This window comes from Oncorhynchus gorbuscha, linkage group LG14 (assembly GCF_021184085.1).
Source record: "Oncorhynchus gorbuscha isolate QuinsamMale2020 ecotype Even-year linkage group LG14, OgorEven_v1.0, whole genome shotgun sequence".
Taxonomy (NCBI): domain Eukaryota; kingdom Metazoa; phylum Chordata; class Actinopteri; order Salmoniformes; family Salmonidae; genus Oncorhynchus; species Oncorhynchus gorbuscha.
Genome location: NC_060186.1, coordinates 79,237,338 through 79,244,875, shown reverse-complemented (window position 1 = coordinate 79,244,875; position 7,538 = coordinate 79,237,338). Strand labels below are relative to the sequence as shown.

The following is a 7,538-nucleotide window of genomic DNA, read 5'->3' as shown; positions in this document are numbered from 1 at the left end:
AGAATCAATAAAAAATAAACAGAGGAAGGGACATTTGTGGTGGAAGTCCAGATTGAAGGACGCTTGTTCCAAGGACATCATGACCACGCAGGCTTGTCGTTGACTTCAAGTGCCCTACAAATATCTAATATCTGAATCAAGACCCAGACAGATCCCTGTCTTGTGTAGAAGTACAGCTGCTCTTGATAGAGGTGATTAAGGATAAGTACTTCAGTTACCGATGCCAAACAAACATATTTTATATTTATAGTTCAATCTGTTGATATGGTATACGTTACATTGCATTGGCATTGTAGTTGTTTTGCATCCACTTAAAGGATTATCATTGATCAGAGTTGGTATGTATAGGGTTATTAGCCTAATGACCAGTCTCATGTCACAATCAAGAAATATATTGTCCCACTAGAGGGCGCAAATACTGCAAGGAATATTCCTGAGCGGCTCTTCAAATAAACAACCAGTGTTGTCACAACCAACCAAGTAATTTCTTGATTTATTTGCTTATTAAATTGCCTTGCACATTTCCCTTGCAGATGCCCAGCCCTTTAGGGTCTTAGATTAGAATAGAATACACTATATCAGGTCTAGTCTGTGACATGTATATATCATGAAGTGTAAGTGAGCTAAGGTCGAGTTAAAGTAGCCTCCTAAAGCAAAGGTTAACGGGTCAAAACATCTGTTGCAAAACATCTAATGCCTAAATATCTTATTAGTAACAGTTGAAATCTATCCCCTGGAATCGTAAGAGGGCATCAATAGAATTCCTGAACCCTTTAAATAGGACCCAAGGACACCAAATTAAGAGCAGGTGTGAGGTTGCGGGTCGCTGGAGTGCATGCACACAACACAGACATGGAAACTGTGTCAACAACAACTACAACAAAGCACTAATTATAGTCCATCATGTTTCCAAAATCACTTTCTTTGCTAGTACATATGTATGTCAAATGTATAAATAAGTAATAGATTTGTGTTTATAGACACAATTTTGGCGTTTACAAAAATGAACACAAAAAAAACAAAAATGTGCTTTTTGGTCTTCATTTAATGTTTGTGTGAGGCATAATGTTAGCAGTGTAGTTAATGTTAAGGTTACATTTATGTTTTAAAATCACATTTGAATAAGAAGAGCTATTGTAGAAATAGGCGGGATGATGACTTTGGTAAGTTGTGAGGACTCCTCCAACAGAGGAAGCTGAAAGTCACAATCAGAATGTTGTGTGTTATTTTGGTTGCTAGGGGTGGAGCGAACAATGCTTATTTCTTCTTCTTCTACTTCTTCTTCCATTGAGCCCTGCGGTCTATTTCTATCGGCGCTTACGTCTGGGACAGCAAGTTCCGCATTCCCGGACCCTCCAAGATTCGGATCAGTATTTAAACGGACTGACGCAACGATTTTTAGTCTCATAACGTAGCTACGTCCGATTCACAAATTACAGACACACATTATATCACCTCGGATATTGGACCTAATAAAGGTAAATGAACCAATTACTTCAGGCTTGGTTTATGAAACTTCGACTAAACTCGATTAACAGTTATTTTTTGTTACGCATTTTTTTTTTTTTTTCTGAAAAGTTTTTTTTTTTTTTTTTTATCGTTTTCATAATTGTATTATTTTACAACGAGGATATTTGACGAGTTGTAGCTTGCAATCCCGAGATTTACAGCACTTCTACTAATTGTAATTTTTTAATCGTGGATTTTGTTATTTATTTCATGTGCACAATATCTCTTTGTTGTTAGGTAACGTTACATTGTTACAACTGCGTTTTAAATCTCCATCAAACGGATATAAAGTATCGATTGAATACCCGGTTAGTTTTGAATACTACTGTAGAATAGATGGTAGAAATTTGCGAAAATACATTTTTTCACTGTTACATTAACGAAGCGGTTGAAGTCTGAATGTTGTCCACGCTGCCAAGTTCAACGTTACGTAAGTCTGTTATAGACGAAACATTACTGTGGGCTATCGGCAGTAGCCTATTTAGACCACAACGTCTAGAATAGACCCATATACATTCTTTTGTAGATTGGGGAGAAACATTTTGCTTTAGTTTTCTTGATTATTTTATTGCATTCGCACTTGTTTCACGTTGCTTTGTTAGGCCACTGTAGCAGAGTAGAAGCACACTCAAGTGTACATGTTTCACACAGACAGTCTGATCACCATGTTTGACTTGAAGTTACAAGGGCTAATTTATAAAACTCATTTCCATGTTCAGGGGAAATCATTTGATGGCGCGCTTATTCTATGTTTATTATGGTTATGATGGTGAATCGTTATCAGCCTCACCCCTCCTCAACATTTAGAAAGTTCATATCTATCTATCTATCTATCTATCTATCTATCTATCTATCTATCTATCTATCTATCTATCTATCTATCTATCTATCTATCTATCTATCTATCTATCTATCTATCTAGCGATCTACAGTTGAAGTCAGAAGTGTACATACACCTTAGCCAAATACATTTAAACTCTGTTTTTTTTACAATTCCAGACAGTTAAGATTACCACTTTATTTTAAGAATGTGAAATGTCAGAATAATAGTAGAGAATGATTTATTTAAGCTTTTATTTCTTTCATTACATTTGCAGTGGGTCAGAGGTTTACATGCACTCAATTAGTATTTGATAGGATTGCCGTTAAATTGTTTAACTTGGGTCAAACGGTTCAGGTAGCCTTCCACAAGCTGCATTTTGGCCCATTCCTTCTGACAGAGCTGATGTAACTGAGTCAGGTTTGTAGGCCTCCTTGCTCGCACACGCTTTTTCAGTTCTGCCCACAAATTGTATATAGGATTGAGGTCAGGGCTTTGTGATGACCACTCCAATACCTTGACTTTGTTATCTTTAAGCCATTTTGCCACAACTTTGGAAGTATGCTTGGGGTCATTGTCCAATTGGAAGACCCATTTGTGACCAAGATTTAACTTCCTGACTGATGTCTTGAGATGTTGCTTCAATATATCCATGTAATTTTCCTTCCTCATGGTGCAATCTATTTTGTGAAGTGCACCAGTCACTCCTGTGACAAAGCACCCCCACAACATGATGTTGCCACCCCGTGCTTCACGGTTGGGATGGTGTTCTTCGGCTTGCAAGCCTCCCCCTTTTTCCTCCAAACAAAACGGTGGTCATTATGGCCAAACAGTTCTATTTTTGTTTCATCAGACCAGAGGACATTTCTGCAAAAAGTACGATCTTTGTCCCCATGTGCAGTTGCAAACAATAGTCTGGCTTTTGTATGGCGGTTTTGGAGCAGTGGCTTCTTCCTTGCTGAGCAGCCTTTCAGGTTATGTTGATATAGGAATTGTTTTACTGTCGATATAGATACATTTGTACCTGTTTCCTCCAGTATCTTCACACGGTCCTTTGCTGTTTTTCTGGGATTTATTTGCACTTTTCGCACACCAAAGAACGTGTCTCTTCCTGAGCTGTATGACGGCTGCGTGGTCCCATGGTGTTTATACTCACACATTATTGTTTGTACAGATGAACGTGATACCTTCAGGCATTTGGAAGTTGCTCCCAAGGATGAACCAGACTTGTGGAGGTCTACATTTGTTTTTCAGAGGTCTTGGGCTGATTTCTTTTGATTGTGCGATGATATCAAGCAAAGAGGCACTGAGTTTGAAGGTAGGCCTTGAAATACATCTACAGGTACACCTCCACTTGACTCAAATGATATCAATTAGCCTATCAGAAGCTTCTAAAGCCATGACATAATTTTCTGGAATTTTCCAAGCTGTTTAAAGGCACAGTCAACTTAGTGTATGTAAACTTCTGACTCACTGGAATTGTGATACAATGAATTATAAGTGAAATAATCTGTCTGTAAACAATTGTTGGAAAAATTGATTGTGTCATGCACAACGTAGATGTCCTAACCGACTGGCCAAAACTAGTTTGTTTAACAAGAAATTTGTGAAGTGGTTTTCAAACGAGTTTTCATGACTCCAACCTAAGTGGATGTAAACTAGTTTTCATGACTCCAACCTAAGTGGATGTAAACTTCTGACTTCAACTGTATCTATCTATCTGAATCATGTTTATCCTATTTTGAAACTGAGGTTATATGAGTTAAAATAACTATTATTCATATGTTTTTGCAGTGTCCAAAACACTGCTCCACCATTGGTGGAAGAGGATTGCAGTTCAACTTGTGAGTAAGTAGCCATTTAAAGTCTCATCATCTTTATCAAAATTACATTATAACAAGGCTGCAGACATATCCGAGCTGTGTTTGCTCTCTCTCTCTCTATCTCTCTCTCTGTCTCTCTCTCTGTCTCTGTCTCAGTCTCTCTCTCTCTCTCTCTCTCGCTCTCTCTCTCTCTCTCTCTCTCTCTCTCTCTCTCTCTCTCTCTCTCTCTCTCTCTCTCTCTCTCTGTCTCTCTCTCTGTCTCTGTCTCTGTCTCTGTCTCTGTCTCTCTCTGTCTCTCTCTGTCTCTCTGTCCCAGTCTCTTTCGCTCTCTGTCTCTGTCTCTCTCTCTCTCTCTCTCTCTCTCTCTCTCTCTCTCTCTCTCTCTCTCTCTCTCTCTCTCTCTCTCTCTCTCTCTCTCTCTCTCTCTCTCTCTCTCTCTCTCTCTCTCTCTCTCTCTCTCTCTCTCTCTCTCTCTCTTTCGCTCTCTCTCTCTGTTTAATATGACCTGGTTATACAGTGTTTTACAAGGCTGTTTGGGTTCCATCAGGGAACAGTAGTTCATCTCAGAGATGGTCTCTGTCACTGCCTGTGTCTTAAATGTTACCCTATATAGTTCACTACTTTTGACCAGGGCCCATAGGGTGTTCCATACAGAGGTAAAACATAAAATAAAACAAATTGAATCAAATGACAGGGTGGTTAGATTGAAGAACCTAAATGAATAAAATATATTTAGATTTGTGTAACACTTTTTTTTGTTTGTTTTTGTTTAGGTTACTACATGATTCCATATATGTTATTTTCATAGTTTTGATGTTTTCACTATTATTCTACAATGTAGATGTAAAAGCCTTGAATGAGTAGGTGTGTCCAAACTTTTGACTGGTACTGTACATATAGGTAAGGGTAAAGTGACTAGGCAATCAGTATAGATAATAAACAGAGTATGTGAAGAGTGTGAAAGGGTGTCTGTGTGTTGGAGTGTCAGGGTCATGTGTGAGTGTGAAAGGGTGTCTGTGTGTTGGAGTGTCAGGGTCATGTGTGAGTGTGAAAGGGTGTCTGTGTGTTGGAGTGTCAGGGTCATGTGTGAGTGTGAAAGGGTGTCTGTGTGTTGGAGTGTCAGGGTCATGTGTGAGTGTGAAAGGGTGTCTGTGTGTTGGAGTGTCAGGGTCATGTGTGAGTGTGAAAGGGTGTCTGTGTGTTGGAGTGTCAGGGTCATGTGTGAGTGTGAAAGGGTGTCTGTGTGTTGGAGTGTCAGGGTCATGTGTGAGTGTGAAAGGGTGTCTGTGTGTTGGAGTGTCAGGGTCATGTGTGAGTGTTTGGTTAGAGTCCAGTGAGTGTACATCAAGCCTGTGCAAGCGAGTCAGTGTCAATAATAAGAATAAAATAAGGGTGTCAATGTAAATAGTCAGGGTAGCCATTTTGATGAACTGTTCAGCAGTCTAATGGGTTGGGGAGACTTTTGGTACCAGACTTGGTGCTCCGGTACCGCTTGCCATGCTGTAGCAGAGAGAACAGTCTATGACTTGGGTGGCTGGAGTCTTTGACAATTTTTAGGGCTTTCCTCTGACACCTCCTGGTACAGAGGTCCTGGATGGCAGGAGGCTCAGCTCCGGTCATGTACTGGGCCGTTCGCACTACCTTGTGTAGCGCCTTGCGGTCGGACGGCCGAGCAGTTGCCATACCAGGCGGTGATGAAACCAGTCAGGATGCTCTTGATGTTGCAGCTGTAGACATTTTTGAGGATCTGAGATCCAATGCCAAACCTTTTCAGCCTCCCGATGGGGTATAGGTGTTATGCCCTCTTCATGACTGTTGGTGTGTGTAGACCACGATAGGTCCTTAATGATGTTGACACTGAGGAACTTGAAGGTCTTGACCCGCCCCACTACAGCCCTGTCGATGTGAATGAGGTCGTGTCCGCCCTTCTGTTTCCTGTAGTCCACAATCCGCTCCTTTGTTTTGATCACATTGAGGAAGAGGTTGTTGTCATGGCACCACCCTGCCAGGTCTATGACCTCCTCCCTATAGGCTGTCTCGTCACCATCGGTGGTGAGGGCTACCACTGTTGTGTCATCGACAAACTTAATGATGGTTTTGGAGCCGTGCGTGGCCACGCAGTCGTGGGTTTACCAGGGAGTAGGGGAGGGCACTAAGCACGCAACCTTGAGGTGCCCCCCACGTTGAGGGTCAGCGTGGTGGATGTGTTGTTGCTTACCCTCACCACCTGGGTTCGGCCTGTCAGGAAATCCAGAATCCAGTTGCAGAGGGAGATGTTCAGTCCCAGAGTCCTTGGAGAGTCCTTGGAGGGCAAGGACTCCTGTGTAGCTCAGTTGGTAGAGCATGGCGCTTGTAACGCGAGGGTAGTGGGTTTGATCCCCGGGACCACCCATACGTAGAATGTATGCACACATAACTGTAAGTCGCTTTGGATAAAAGCGTCTGCTAAATGGCATATATTATTATTATTATTACTATGGTGTTGAACGCTGAGCTGTAGTCAGTGAACAGCATTCTCACGTAGGTGTTCCTTTTGTCCATGTGGTTAATGGCAGTGTGGAGTGCAATAGAGATGGCTTCATCTGTGGATCTGTTTGGGCGGTATGTGAATTGGAGTGGGTCGAGGGTTTCTGGGATGATGGTGTTGATGTGAGCCATTACCAGCCTTTCAAAGCATTACATGGCTACAGATGGGAGTGCTACAGGGCGGTAGTCATTTAGGCAGGTTACCTTGGAATTATTTGGCACAGGGACTATGTTGGTCTGCTTTAAACCTGTAGGTATTACAGATTGGGTCAGGGAGAGGTAGACATTTTTTATTAAAGACACTTACTAGATGGTCAGTGCATGCTCTGACTATGTGTCCTGGTAATCCGTGTGGCCTTGGGAATGTTTAAAAGGCCTAACTCAAAATCGGCTACGTGATTACAGTTGTCCGTTTAGCCTGTTTGATGGTTCGTCGGAGGGCGTAGCAGGATTTCTGATAAGTGTTCCGGATTAGTGTGAAGCTCCTTGAAAGTGGATTATTTAGCTCACTGTGGCTGTTGCCTGTAGTCCATGGTTTCTGGTTGGGATATGTACGTACGGTCACTGTGGGGACGACGACGTCAATGCTCTTGTCAATGAAGCCGGCGACTGACGTGGTAAACTCCTCAATGTTATTGGATGAATCCCAGAACATATTCCAGACTGTGCTAGCAAAACAGTCCTGTAGCTTAGCATCAGCTTCATCTGACCGCATTTCGGTATTGAGCGAGTCACTGGTCCTTCTTGTTTGAGTTTTTGCCTGTAAGCAGGAATCAGGAGGATAAGAGTTAAGGTCAGATTTGCCAAATGTAGTGAACTATATAGGGTGGGAACTATGGACGGGATTCTTCAGTGAAGTG

At 41.8% G+C, this 7,538-nt stretch overlaps 1 protein-coding gene across 2 annotated transcripts in view; it reads left to right on the top strand.

Annotated features, from left to right (window-relative positions):
* Positions 1-1,329: 1,329 nt before the first annotated feature.
* Positions 1,330-7,538, top strand: part of LOC123995456 (jun dimerization protein 2-like) — a 43,722-nt gene continuing 37,513 nt past the window's right edge. Inside the window, exons 1-2 of one of the 2 annotated variants that reach the window (XM_046299086.1) lie at positions 1,330-1,478; positions 4,124-4,173. The gene's annotated coding sequence lies outside the window, so the exon portion shown is untranslated. Of the gene's footprint in view, positions 1,479-4,123; positions 4,178-7,538 lie in introns of both variants that reach the window. The other variant, XM_046299085.1, reaches the window with a different exon arrangement.